This window comes from Ochotona curzoniae, unplaced genomic scaffold (genome assembly GCF_017591425.1).
Source record: "Ochotona curzoniae isolate NIBS_2020 unplaced genomic scaffold, NIBS_Ocur_1.0 contig_899, whole genome shotgun sequence".
Taxonomy (NCBI): Eukaryota; Metazoa; Chordata; class Mammalia; order Lagomorpha; family Ochotonidae; genus Ochotona; species Ochotona curzoniae.
The window spans coordinates 7,349,141-7,364,532 of NW_024466605.1; the positions used below are offsets into that span (position 1 = coordinate 7,349,141).

Below are 15,392 nucleotides of genomic sequence, written 5' to 3' on the forward strand. Positions count from 1 at the left end.
TACTCCACAACTACAGTTTCCAGGCATAAAGTTCTGGTTATGACATCATTGTTTATGTTGTTTTTACCAACCTCACCACAAGCCTGGCCTACATCCAACTGAGCCAGCTCAAGACTGAACAGCCGAGCTGCACATGGACAAAACAGAGGATTGTGACCTACACATGACACCCAAAACCAAAGGCACTCTGAACCCCACACCCATGGAGCCAGAGCTGGAGACTGAACAGGAACAGAAGAGCCAGGAAGCTTTAGGAAGCCAGGGGTCTGAAGATTATAACATCCACCAACTGGAATCTGCATCACACCAATTCATACCTGGTCTTTCCTTGGGCCCTATCCATCAGAAAATGCCCTGACCACATTAAAATCTCATTCAGATAAAATCTATCAGAGAGATAGATTGGTTTTTATCTGTCTCCCATGCTGGTTGACCATGCAAATAAAGTATTTTTCTCTAAAGGTCAGTGTCATGAGTTGTGTCTTTGACATATGGCGCATTGGACCTACCTGGTTCAGTAGTAACTTCTGTTGAAGCAGCTCCCTTCAAGCCCACCATTCCCACTGCTGGGATACAGAGGCCCCAGAACTAAAAAGAGGTCTGGGCCATGTACTCAGCACATCCCATAGTAAGATACATTTGGTAAACAAGTAATAAAAGACTTTCGAGTGTTTGGGAGGAGGAGGTACAAGGAGGGGTAGATAGAGGTTTGCCTGTTGTCTTTTAACATGGTATTATTATTATTAATTATTATTATTATTATTATTATTATTATTATTTGTAGGCATCGGGATTCATTTCTCCCACCTCACAGTCCCCTCCCACTATTTTCCCCCATGTTATCACAGTAGCAGAATCCGTTAGTAACAGCTACAAGGTTAACTTTCTGTTATTTAAGTGTTCCAGTGTTCCATGGCATTACAGGTATAGGCAAAGGTAGAGCATCTAATATCATATTGTCAAGATACACTTAACTGTATCGTTGGGTAGCCTCCTTTTATTCAGGAGTAAAGATGCAACATATCTTCACTTCTGGGTCAAAATAGCTGAAGTCATTGCCATAGAGCCAATAAAAATAAATTCAGACTAGACATATCATTTCAGAACAGTCATCAAATGGTTCCCAAAGCAGGAAGCTCTCTGTGATAATGATCTATAACAAGAAATATGTATTTGAGGGATGGGTATTTGGCCTAGCCATTAAGAGCAGACTTGAACATCAGAGTAACTGGGTTCAGGTCCTGGCTCTTTTCCTGCTGAGACACACCTGAGAGGCAGCAGGCTCAAGCAGTTGAGTCCTCACCATTCACAACAAGTGAGACCCAGATTAAGTTCCTGGATCCTGCCTTTGACCCTGCCAGATCTGGCTGTTACAAGAATTTGGAAAATAAATCAACAAATGGAAAAATCCTTCTCTGCCTCTTTGCTTTTCAATTAAAATAAATCAATGGGTTAAAAGAGAACCATACCTTTGATCTTCATCCTTTGACTCTGAAATCCTTGGAAGCTAGGAAGTCCTGTGTGGCACTACCTGCTTGGGGGGCAGTTCCTGTAGAGCCTCAGGGTGGGGCCAGTTGCCAGGGGAACTAACGGGTGGTTGGAGGAGGTGTGGAACTTTAGCCCCACCTCCAACAGCAGGCCGAAGGCTGAGTTGCTCACCAGTGGCCAAGCACAGAATCAATCAGGCTAGTGGAAGGAAGCCTGCAGAGAAACAGGAAAGGACCGTTTGGAAAGTTCCTGGATTGCCCTCACAAAGTAGCCAGTCATATGCGGGAAGAAGCTTCGTTCCGGAAACTTCTCTGCCTCCCCGAGGGTACTGCTTCATCTAGCTGTTCACCATATTCTTTGCGATGAGCTGGCGACGGAAAGCTAGACAATCGCCCTCAGTTCTGATGTGTGAGCAATTATCACCAGTTCCAGAGGCACAGACTAGCAGTTGCATCTGAAGTGAAAAGCTGCCTTGTGGGACCCAGGCCTCTGACTCCTGGTGGACGGAATGAGAACTGAATCAAACTGTAGGACACCACCCTCCCTTCGCCCCCAGCTCACTCCAACCCCTGCAAGCTGCGTATTACAGAACTAGTGAGTATAGAGAAAAAAACCCGTGCATCTGAGAGTACTTCCAAACCTATGGAAATAGAATTGAAGTAACTTTGAATGCGGAGAAGACTTGAAATCCACCCACAGAGGATTCTGCTAACAGTTCATGGAAATGTAGATTATGGGGAAAAAAGTGTGGATTTCAAGATTCTCTACACCAAAATTAAATTCTCTTTTAATTTCATTTTCCACAAACTTTTGGAAATCTTTCCATATGATGACAGAAGTGTTCTGTGTTAAGTTCTGAGAGCAAAACACTTTTTTTTCCTATTTTAGATGCCTTCTTTGGATGCTAATAAAAAGGTTTTAATATGTTCAAGGAAAATGTATATTATGAGAAAATGATGCATGGATTTCAAAATTGCTTAGTACTAAAACAAACTTCTCTTTTAATTCCATTTTCCTACAAAGGTCTTGAAGTATCCTTATACTTCAACTTTATGAAGAGCGAGGGGATTTAGATTTCACATTAGCGACCTAAGAGTCCAAAGCCTGCCCACAGGTGGATTTTAACAGGCACACAGAGAGTTTTCTTAAGAAGTGAACTAGTGGGAAGTGGTTACAATTAATAAATCTCCAATAAAATCAGGTGCCTGGCTTCTCCTGTAAACAGATCTGGGCACTGTATTCCATGCAGAGTTCCTTCTCTGGAGGAGGACGCCCTCTCCCCATTGTGGCCAGGACCCCAGCTAAACTGGCCGGGCCCTTCAGAGAAAGCTCTTCTGGTTGCCTGAGGCCAAACAGATGTGAGCTGGCAAAGGTTCAGGCTGCGGTGAGATTGCACTGCTGAACAACCAAGAGCCTGTATTCATATGTATATAGAGTTTTATTTCCGGGGTTGTAAAGTATACATTTGCTAATATGTATACTTTTTTTTCAAACCTCTGATCTCTATAGACCAACCATTTGAAACAGACAGCCTGGGACAGCTATGCCAAGGGTTACAGCAGAGCTGGTCACATTTTTGGCAAGTCCAGGGTATCCATCTTTACATGTCATAAACAACAGAAATAAAATGTTCCCTTCGGAAACAATTGTCATATACTACATAGTGCTGCTTTCCAAGCTAGATATTGTAAAAAAAAAAAAAATGTTCCACAGATTCTGTCAACTGTACCAAATAATATTAAAAGCTGTCATGTAAAAACTTTTGCATTTTAAATATGTACATGTTTATGAAAAGCCCTGCTCAAAGAAAGGCCATCGTTGGATTCAAGCACGCTTAGCACTCAGATCCTTGAGAATCAGACTTGTTATATATTATGAGGAAGTGGCCAGTGAACTTTGAGCTACCAAGTGCACAGGTAGACAGTAAGTACCTCCACAAAAGGAACTAGAAAACTTAGGAATAGGCCTGGCGACGTGGCCTAGTGGCTAAATCCTCGCCTTGAACACGCCCCAGGATCCCGGCACCAGTTCTAATCCCACCAGCCCTGCTTCCCATCCAGCTCCCTGCCTTGGCCTGGGAAAGCAGTTGAGGACAGCCCAAAGCCTTGGGACCCTGCACCTGTGTGGGAAACCTGGATGAAGCTCCAGGTTCCTGGCTTCGGATCGACACAGCACCAGCCGTTGCGCTCACTTGGGGAGTGAATCATCGGATAGAAGATATTTCTCTCTGTCTCTCCTCCTCTCTCTATATATATCTGACTTTTCAATAAAAATAAATAAATAAATAAATAAAATATTAGAAAACTTAAGAATAATCATGCCTAAATGCCTGGAAGGACTTAAATGAATGTGAACAGAGATTGAGAAGGAGTATCCTGGATGCTGACAGATGAAAATGATTGTAACTGCTATTTCTTTAGAAAAAAAAAGTGTGTGTATATATATATTTTGCATATAAATATGTGCAATATCCAAGAAAGAGATGAAGTCCAAACCCTTGACCATGATATGAACCACAAATCTTTTGGTATTAACAACACACACACACACACACACACACACACACACACATATAACTATAGAAATCCCAAATGGTAAACAGGAGAGTCTTCCTTCCCGGAATCCTGTCAGTGTTTCCTAATCGTCCTTCTGTGATGGTAGTTGGCTTGGCTGCAGCAGGCAGAACAAACGGAACAATGGAATGGCGGCAGCCCGAGAAAGGCAGGCAAAGTGCTGAGGTAAGACTTTAAGGTTCCTACATTGGACACCCTCCCACGATGATAAGATAAACATCTCACTGGAGTCTTGTGGGAATGAGGTAATCAGTATTATGCTATGGTCTATTATGCAGAGAACGATGAACAGATGTTTTCCATCTCCTCTGAGAAGCCAACAAGTAGGAAAGGGCACACAATGCAGCGTAAGAAGCGAAAGAGTGTCTGCAACTTCAGTGTGCATCAGCATCACCCTACTGAATCCAAACCTCCTGGGGGGAGGCCCCGGAACTTACAGAGAGCTGCCCTCTGCCGGCTCACTCCACAAATGCCCACAAGGGCCAGGACTGATCGGACTGTGGATCCAGGACTGTGGATCCAGGAGTTCAACCATGTCTCCTGCCTTGGGTAGAGGGTACCAAGTTCCTTGAGTTGTCAATGCTGCCTTCCAAGGTCTGTATCAGTAAGCAACTGGAGTCAGGAAAAGAACAGGTTATTAAACCCAGGTACCCAAGGGGGACACGGGCATCCTAATCAGTGTTGTAACTGCTTGCCCATTAACAGAGGTTATCTGCAGACCTCATCTATGTAAACACTGCGTATAAGCAGACCAGACAGAAGAACTTTCTGAAAGTCGGAGCCTCCTGGCATGTGAAGTTACTACATCTCAGAAATCCTTACAAGTCCAAGCAGAACCCAGCTTTCTTAGTGACTTGTGCACAGTCCTGCAAACAGAAGGAGTGGCCTTTTGAGGTAATGGGGCTCTTTTGTAACAATCAAACCCCACTCGCAACATGAGCAGGAGGCCAAAAGGAGAAACCAGACTGGAAGGAGTCCAGCCCAAGAGTAATGGCAAGGCAGTCCTTGCCTCCCTTCAGCTGCAACATGTCAACAAGTCTCTTAATATGCCTGTACTTCCCAGGGCAGTCCTCCCTTCACGCAGAAAATGAAATTCACCCAGAACTCCTAGGTCCCTCTGTCTTGGTTTTCTGCATTAGTTTTCTACAGCTCCAGAACCCATCAACATAAACTTTCAACATCTCAAAACAATACAAGCTGATTCTTTCACGGCTCTGGAGCCAGGGGTCCCATGTTGGGAAGTCTGGATTCTCTACCCAGGATTAGCAGACTGAAGTCAAGGTATCGCACAGTCTAAACCTGTAATCCCACGTTCAAGGTCTTCTTTTCTAAGAACTGAACTGGGCTCCCCCAATTCACATGCTAAAGCCCTAACCTACAATGAGATTATATTTGGAGAAAGAGTCTGAAAGAAGAGGTTTAGGGGAACTGGTAATGTGGTGCAGTGGGCTAAGTGGCCACCAGCAATGCCAGCTCCCCACATGAATGCTGGTTAGAGTCCTGCTGTTCCACATCAGAGCCAGCTCCCTACTAAGGCACCTGGGAAAGCCTAAGGGTTTCGACACAGGAGGAGTTCCTGGTTTCTGGCTTTGGCCTGGCCCAGCCTTGCCAACTGTGCCACTGGAAAGTGAACCAGTGAACAGAACAATGTCTCTGCCTCCTTGTCTTCCCCATTAGAAGTTGCCTATCACAATACTTCATAAAAATCAGCTAAGCTGATTTATAATTTTATCATGTACTTCAGTCATTATTGTCCTGCCATTTATGTCAAGTTCCTAGAAAATCTAGATATATTGCATTATTCATTCATAAAGTTTCTAATCTTACATTTTGCCCCTAAAAATGAAATATATGGTAGTTGTATTTCTAGTTATTTTACATTAATGTAACTAGAAGAGTGAAGTACTAAGTTTCTCAACACACAAGCAATAAGACATTGTTCCTGATTGGCTCAATACACATTGTATATATGTGTATCAAACTACAACACACAAATGTATGCAAATAGCATGTCAATTAAATGCCTTAAAATTTGAAAATAAAAGATATTATTAAAAAGATCATATAGACAACCAGGTGGTCCCAACTAGAAACCATTATGCTGAGTGAAATGAGTCAATCACAAAAGAACAAATACCATATATTCTCTCTCATATAAGGAAGCCAACATGGAAAGGGTAACTCCAACAGTCCAATCTATCCTGGTTTTTGTTTGTTTGTTTGTTTTGGGGTTTTTTGGCTGTATCCCATGTGTTTTGATGTTTTTATTTCAGTTTGATTGCTTCCAAATAATCTCTGTTCTCTAGTAGAATTCATCACGTGCTCATAAAGTATATGATGGCATCATTTTTCCCAAAAAATAAATAAAATAAAATAAAAAGATCATATAGGGTAGTGATTAAAGTTTCTCCTTTTTTCAAATTTGAATTCAAAATTTAGAATTCAAAAATCAACTTTTGAATTTAAAAATTCAAAAATCACAGAAAATACCTTTTGACTAATAACTTCCATTTGTAAAAAATAAAATCAAGCATGCTTAAAACCATGTTCACTAGTTTTTTAATGTTTCTTTAGTTGAAGAATTCTTTAATCCAGTGAAACTTTACACAGAACTTCAAATGTCTATCAAGCCATTCTTGGGTCCCACTTGGCTCACATCGTACAGCAGCACACCTGTATGGTGATCTGAAAATCACTGGTTTAATTCTGCATTCTGCTTGACTTACAAATATAGACTAGATGGAGCTTGCCCAGCCCATTTATTAAAACCAGTGGCACAGTCAAGTGCAGAACTGACTGTCTGCTGTGAATGATAGCCTGGGGTTCTTCTTGAATTCTCTATCCATTCAGCATGATGTCCCCACACAGCAACTATGAAAGAAATAGATTAAGTCCACTTCCAGAGATGAGACTGGATGGTTCTAACCTAATCAGAGTGGCCCCTTTATCCTTGCTACACTTAATTGGCTAAGGGAAACTAGACTTAAATCACAGGTAAATAGCATTAGCAGGTCAGAGTAGTTGATTCAGAGATAAATACAGTTAGCCACCAGGGAAGCTAAAGAGACCTCACTCTTTAGAATCAGTAAAAGCCGTTCTTACAAAGACTAACGCTAAACTCTGAAATAACTCCATGTCTGATTGGATTAAAGGCCCCTGGCCTGAATATCTTTCAAAACAAAAATAAATCATTGGTGGGGAAAGATAACGTGATGCAATTTCAACTGGCTGTCTTGTCTTGTCTTGTTTTGTTTTTTCTGAGGCTTGGCCGGGGTGAAGCTGGCAACCAAGAACTTCATTCAGTCTACCACTTGGCTGGCTGGAGTCAACAGCTTGAGCCATTACCCCGCCTGCCATGGCCTGAATTAGCAGGAAGCTGGAGTCAGGAGCAGAGCTGGGATTGAGCCCAGGTACCCCATAAGACGCCCTAACTTACATCTTACCTCTTAAGCTAAAGGCTTGCCCCATAACTTCTCATGATAAGTTTATCTATACCATGTAGAGCATTCAAAATAAAATAACAGATATCAAAAAGTCTCAGGATCATCAGACAGTCAAGAAAACAGACACCAGAAATAGATTCAAAAAATTCAGATACTGAACTTATCAGACAAAATGTAGATTGGTTATAGTTGACAGATTTGAATTATTTGGACAAAATGGAAGATTCTACAACTAGCTGAAAAGCAAATAGAAATTCTGAAATTGAAAAATATAATTATCAATATCAATATAATCTGTTTAGTTAGATAACAAGGACATAATTCAAGTATCCTACTCCAAATAAGTTACTATTCACAGACATCAGGAACTAAAACACCTAGATATCTTTTGAGGAGACACAATTTAACCCACAGCACAAAGTACTAAAAATATGGCCTTCTGATTACATTGCATGTATTTTCATTTTTTTATTTAAACAATGATTTTGTCTCATAGTTATACCTATTGACTTGTTTTTTAATCAATTGGATGACATTTAAATACCAGCAAGGACAAAAGCTTAAGATATCATTCACTTTAAATTTGATCTTAAAACAAGTAAAACTATATTGTTTGATTTCTGGGATTTTTTTCTCTTCTGTTAAATTTTTTAAGGTTTATTTTTATTTCTTATTGGAAACTCAGGCATACAGAGAGAAGGAGAGACAGAGAGGAAAGTCTTCCGTCTGATGATTCACTCCTCAGGTGATCGTAATGGCCGGAGCTGCCTCAATCTGAAGCCAGGAGTCAGGAGCTTCCTCTGGGTCTCCCAATTGGATGCAGGGTCCCAAGGCATTGGGCCATCCTCCACTGCTTTCCCAGGCCACAAGCAGGGAGCTGGATGGGAAGGCAGGGCTGCTGGGACACGGACTGGCGCCCATATGGGATCCCAATACAGGCAAAGCAAGGACTTTAGCCATTAGGCTAACATGCCAGGCCCAGATTTATTTAGTTTTATTGGAAATACAGATCTATAGAGAGAAGATGAGAGGGAAATATCCTCCTTCTTCCCAAAACCCCTCCCTCCACAGATTTCCCGTATATTATTACAGTAGTCATAAGTTCATCATTCTGCTATTTAAGTATACCCTGACATTCTGGTATGGAGAATGGCACAGAGTACATTTAATGCTCTCACAAACGACACTGAGGCAGATTTGTCACAGAAATTGACAAGCTGGCTCTAAAATCAATATGGAAATAAAGGGCTAAGAACAATAAAGGTGGTATTTTGTCTTCAACTAATGAGGAGGAGGAGAAGAGAGAGAGAAAGAATTCCCAGTTAACTGGTTCATTCATCATGGCCAGGCTAAAGCTAGAAAAAATTTAATCCATGTCTTCCTGAAACCCAGTTGTTTGAGTCATCACGTCTACTTTCCAGGGTTTGCATAAACAGGAAGCTTGAGTCAGGAGCAAGAGAAAGGCCTCAAATTCAAGCAATTGGCAACTTAATCACTAGTGCAAATGTTTACCCCATAAAGATAATTTTGAAAGAGAAAATGAAAGTCACTCTAGAGTGTAAAAAAAAAAAATGGTATCACCAAGTGCTAACAAAACTGGAACTTTATAGATGGCTGTTGGAGGACAAACTGTCACAACCATGGTGGAAAACTGCTTGGTAGGGAGATAACATGAAGAACTAGGTCGCCAAATGATTGCCAAACAAGATGCAGAGATCCGACTCAATAAAACAAACACAAGAATCCAGGTGAACCTGGCTCTGTTAGATGCTCCACCTGTGGCACTGGCATCCCACGTGGGCACGGGTTTGATTCTCAGCTGCTCCACTTTTGATCCAGCTCGTTGTTGATAACCTGAGAAAGCAGCAGAAGATGGCTCAAGTCTTTGGACCCCTGAATCCCTATGGGAGACCCAGAATAAACTTCAGGATCTCAGCCTCAGATTGGCTCAGCTACAGCCGCTGGGGCCATTTGAGGAGTGAACCAGCAGATGGAAGATCTCTCTAAATATGTGTTTCCCTTTCTTTATAAATCTGCCTTACAAATACAAAATAAATAAATCTTTTTTTAAAAAATGTTCAGATAAATGTGAAATACAGGCAAGGGAAGGCAAGATTGGTGATTCCCAGCACCACTATCCAGATTCCTTCTACTGTGTTAAGATATATGTAAGCAACAGGCAGGGTGCATCCTGCTTTGCTCAGAGTGCCTCTCCTCCAAACTTCGGAAGTTGCCCTTGTGACAGCACCAAGAAGCGAGGCCTTTACCGGGTGATTGGATCCAGGCTCCTTATCCCTTCTCCCCCATGTTAAGGAGCAGCCACAGGGCACTTAACTCCTCAGCCTTTTCTGCACCTTCCACAATGCTGAGTCTCAGCTGTTCCGTTACGGCAGCACAGAATGGACTAAGACACACTACATACATGAATGCGAGTTATTTCACTTACACAACATCAGCATTTCCTGTTTTGACAGTTACATAGTTTGGGTGACATATACTTTAAACCCATGCCCCATAAGGACATACATTTCAGGTTTATTTATGAAAAGTGAAATAAACTGAGTACATCCTTTCCAAAGCATTCCAGAGATAAGGACTCTTCCATTCATCATTACCACTAGAACATCTACCAAAAAGTCTTTCATTACCACGTTTGCAAAGGAGCTTACCTGGGTCATTTTTCTATTTGTCTAGGCATACCCAACAAAGAGACAAAATGTATTATAGTAGTGCTGCCAAATTCCCTCCTTCTCAGGCAGTATTTTTGCAAGCTGAATATACAAATAACTTAATGCCCAGTAATCATGCTTCCACATTTCTTTTTATTTTTTGAAGTTGTATTTGTTTTTTTTTTTTTTAAAGATTTATTTTTATTATTTTGTTATTGGAAAGGCGGATATACAGAGAGGAGAGACAGAGAGGAAGATCTTCCATCCGATGATTCACTCCCCAAGTGAGCACAACGGGTCGATACTACGCCGATCCGAAGCCAGGAGCCTCTTCCGGGTCTCCCACGCGGGTGCAGGGTCCCAAAGCTTTGGGCCGTCCTCGACTGCTTTCCCAGGCCACAAGCAGGGAGCTGGAAGGGAAGCGGGGCTGCCGGGATTAGAACCGGCGCCCATATGGGATCCCGGGCGTGCAAGGCGAGGACCTTTAACCACTTGCGCCACCGCGCCGGGCCCTGAAGTTGTATTTGTTTATGTGAAAGTCAGAGTTACTTAGAGAGAGGGAGAGATCTTCCATCTAACTGGTTCATTCCCCCAAATGGCCACAATAACCAGGACTGGGCCAAGTCGAAGCCAGTAGCCAGGAGCTTCACACAGGTCTCCCACGTCGGTGGCTGGGACTGAAGCACTTGGGCCATCTTCCACAGCTTTCCCATTAGCAGAGAATTGGATCAGAAGTGGAGCAGCTGGTCCTCCAACAGGCTCCCATCTGGAATGCCAGGCTTATAGGCAATGGTTTTTGCCTGTGATGCCACAACACCAGCCCCACTACTTCCACATTTCTACCCAGCAGAAATGCACTATTGAAGTACCAAAAGACATGTATTCTGTCTTCACATAGCACTCTGTCAGTAGCAGCCAAACTGGAGACAACCCAAATTGTCTAGAAACAAGAGAAATGGCAAACGCATTGTTGCATACTCTTAGATGGAATAAGATAGCAATGCCAATTAATAAATTACTTCTATACCCAACAAGGTGAATGAATCTTGCAAACAACCTTTGTAAAAGTATCAAAGTGTGCCTTCTGTCTTAGTGCATCCACATAAGTATGCCTCAAAGTCTACAGTGGTCGCTTTTAAAGACTCTGCTGACTCTGGCCAAGGGCTCCAGGGACCCAGATAATGTCCCACTGGTTCACTCCCCAAATGCCCACAACAGACAGGACTCACTGTTGGTGCGTCCAGAGCCAGGAATCTAACCCACGTCTCCCATGTGGATGGCAGGAGCCCAACTGCTTGAGCTATCATCACTGCTTTCAGAGGCTACACTTGCAGGAAGCTGGAACTGGGTGCTGGTGCCAGCACTCAAACCCAGACACTTCCACAGGGGACACAGAATTTCAACTGGTGTGTCAAACACAAGGCTAAACGTTCACCCCTCTACCACTTAACTTGAACGTGGCTACACAAAGGGATTACTGTTGTCACAACCCATTGATAAGTATGGTTACAATCTCTTCATCTGCCCACTTGTCTGTCATCATTTAATATCTTTTTGTGTTGTTTCATTTTCAAGATTTATCTATTTTTATTGGAAAGGCAGATATACAGAGAGGAGAAGAGACAGAGAGATTTTCCATCCACTAGTTCACTCCCCAAGTGGCTGCAACAACCATAGCTGAACTGATCTGAAGCCAGAAGCCAGAAGCTGCTTCTGGGTCTCCAAGCTGGGTACATGGCTCCAAGGCCTTGGGACATCCTCCACTACTTTCCTAGACCATAAGCAAGGTGCTGAGTGGGAAGTGTAGCAGCCAGGACAAGAACCGGCACCCATATGGGATCCCGGCACTTGCAAAGTGAGGATTAGCCAATTGAACCATTGCACCAAACCCTCATCACTTAATTTCTAAGGTTTTATTTTAGTTCTTCTCTCATCATAAAGCCTACCGGAACTCTCAATCGCATCGTCATGAGTGGAGTCTTTGGGTGCTGCTTCACAGAAAAAAACTGTGGTACTGGGTGAAACTGAGGTACTGGGTGAAACTTAAATCAGCAAACCTTGCACACAACAGATCACCCCACCTAGAATGTATGGGTCTTGTCCCAATAGCTGGAGGCATGGAGAAGCAAGGAGACTGCTCCCGGAAAGACACGGTCCTGCAGGCGACAGCCTGGGACCAGAACCACAGCATCAGCTCTTTCTGGGGGTCTCCAGCCTGCCAGCCTGGACCACAGGCTTAGGACTGGCATCCCGCTTAGTCGCAGGAGCCGACCTCTGCAAGCAGATCATGTATACATCTGGCTGGCTCGGTGAGACTAGGTGTCTGACCACCCCTAAGCAGGAATTTTTCATATGCACATGTGATGTGTTTTGTATCCTCTGTTTTGAAGGATATACTAACCAACACGTCCTTCCCTTGTACATCTTTTGACAAACCAGTTCTCCTCCGCAAAAAAAAATCCTGCAGCGTTAACACCAAGCTCTGATGCTCCACCGGTGGCCATAAGGGTTACGACCTTGCCGCACACTGTCTTCTAAACTGGCATGACTTTCAGAAGCTTTTTTTTTCTAAACGTAGAAACGCTGGGTATTCCCAGAAGCAGATAAAAGGGTGGTCTTCCAAAATTGGGCCTTTTCCTCCCTGTTTCCTCTGTTTCTTCTTCAACTTGGGAATCATCCTCACCTTCCTCCAGAAACAAGTTCAAGGACAATCACCTACCCAACCACTCTGATCCTTAATCCTCCCAACAGCCTCATTTCCTCAGGAAGAGCCTGCGACTGGGGCAGCGTGCATCCCAGGTACACTGCGGGTCCTGGCCTGAGTCTCTAACCTGTTACCTTATCCACCTGTTTCCACCTCACTCCAGAACTAAAGCGTACAGTAGAAATGTTAGTCTTTACAATAAGAAGCAGCTTGTCCAGTTAAGGAACAAAAATATAATCACTGTGGTTGTTGTGCACTTGTTTGTCTAAATTAATCCTTACTGGTGCTACTCTAATCATGTGTCCTAAAGGCATAGGGAATGAAAAAAGCAAGTTTGTGTGAGACTCGTGTCTATGTGTAAATGTTAAAATCGATGCTTCAATAAGATACTAATTTAGTTCTTTACATTTCTACCGTAGAAGCTGGTCTTGGCTGCTACAATTTCCTCCTTTGGTGAACAGTATTAGAAACTGCTCGAGTTGGTTTGTGTTTCTGTGGACAGAGCCTGCCCTCCAGTGGCTGATACAGAAACTGCAGCGGCGCCGACTGTGCACAGGACATAGGGCAATTAGATAAGCTGGCTTTCCACCCAACAGCTTCAGTTTGTGGCTGCCAATTACAACTCCCCCTTCCTAAACAAGACACCTTCTCTGGAAAACAGCTGCGTGAGTCCTAAAACGTACTAACCTTGGGCTTTTCTAGTTGAGAAGAAAACAGTCTTCCCCCAAAACGTGCTCTCTCAGGAGAAGGCACCACCATCTTAGTCCCAGCGCCCTCTCCTGGCCCACAGCAGTCGCCCACAGCGGTCACATGTCCAGCCCAGATTGCCAATTAACTAGTTTAGTTTCTCTATTCCTGTCAGTTGCCAAATCCCTCCCTAAGTGGTTTTTCTGTCTGCAGTCTTGTCTTGTCTTCATCCCTCCAAACCACTCTACTTTTGACACCCAATGAACTTGGTATAAATGTGCACACCTCCCACACATTTTTGACGCTATATATTATAGACAATGCAGTTAGAGTCCATTTGAGATGGGAGACAGAATACTCCCTGCAATACATAGAAGACAGGGCAAAGATCTAAATGAAAATTCAGATGTAAGTCAGTGTGACTTGTGGTTCGTGTGTGTGTGTGTGAAAGCAAAGTGTTTGTACAGACATGGATACATGAGAGCAGAAAGGGCCCTGATCAATAGCATAGCTACAGAGGCTGTAAGGTTAAAATTGACCACAAATTGTAGCAAAGGAAAATCATGACATGAAAGCGCTTGAGGGTTTTCTTCATCAAAGATCAAGAAGTGTTCCCCTTCTTCTGACATATTTTAAGCATAAATACGTGGGGGGAAATCAGAATCCTAGGACGGACATCAAACTCGAGTCACCAGGCATCTCTGGCCTTCAACTGAATCATCTGAGTAGTGGGGGAGGAATCAAACAGCAAGCATGCGCACCAGGCAAGGCCTGCCTCACCCACAGGTGAGCTTACCTGACCTCCTGGCGCAGCTGTTCAGAGTGATAGGGGGTCTTCCTTCCCTGGGCCACTTAAAGCCAACCTTCCTCCACTTTCTCTTTGAAGTTGTCTTTCTTTAAAAGACCTAAAGTGAAAGAGGGCGAGAGAAAGATATCTACTAGTTCACACCCCAAATGCCAACCAGGGCCTCCCAGCTGGGACCGAACCCTGGGAACTGAGGGCTCATTCCAGGTGTGCCAGTTGTGTGGCAGAAACCCAGCCACCTGAGCCATCCCCGGCTGCCTCCCGGGCGCTGTGTTAGCAGCAAGTTAGGAAAGGAGGGCTGCTGATTAAAGCCAGGAACTCCATTTCCTAACAGTAGCATTACAGAACAATATCTTCTCACACAAAATGCAAAAGACAAGAAATTTGGGCTCTATTGCCTTCTTTCATTCTTTCTCGCATCTGGTGTAAACGACCTGTGTGCACTATTCGAGTAGCGACAGCCCACAGGCCTGTGCCCCTGGAAAAGCTCACCCAACGTAAAAGGGCCGGCGGAGGGTGTTGATACGGCTTGCTTTGAATTTTTCCAGAGACAGACAGGTTTCCTCTGGTTTCGCTCCTCCTAGGGGCGAGGTGTGCAAGGGTTGCAAACAGAAGCCTCCTCCGCAGGGCACGCAGCCTGAGGCCTGCATGAGCTGTCTTAAGAGCCCGCGGGGGCAGCTGTGTCCACAGCGCCTTCACTTCTCTGACTTTGTGCCGCTCCTATCGTAGGTGCGGCCAAGGGCGCCATCACAAAGCCTGCAAAGGCCCCACAAAGCTGCAGAGACCCTAGCCAAGGCCAAGGCCAGGTTCCCAGGCCCGCGCAAGACCGCAGCTCAAGCAGCACAGCTGTGCCCGGTTCAATGGAGCTCTGTGCGCAGGCATGGCCGCTGGGAGGCGGCTCCCTACGAACGACTGTGGGTCAGCTACATCCCTAACTGGCCTTCCGCACAAACCCCCCTGCGCTGCCTCCTCCCTCCGGTCCCATCAACCAACACATCCCACTTTCCTGCCCCCCGCCCCCCG

General features: G+C 44.0%; 1 non-coding gene across 1 annotated transcript; it reads left to right on the top strand.

Moving 5' to 3' along the window:
* Positions 1 to 14,917: 14,917 nt before the first annotated feature.
* LOC121165589 lies at positions 14,918 to 15,049 on the top strand. Its single transcript, XR_005885291.1, has one exon. It is a non-coding gene; the product is annotated as a small nucleolar RNA SNORA70 (small nucleolar RNA).
* The last annotated feature ends 343 nt before the right edge of the window (positions 15,050 to 15,392 follow it).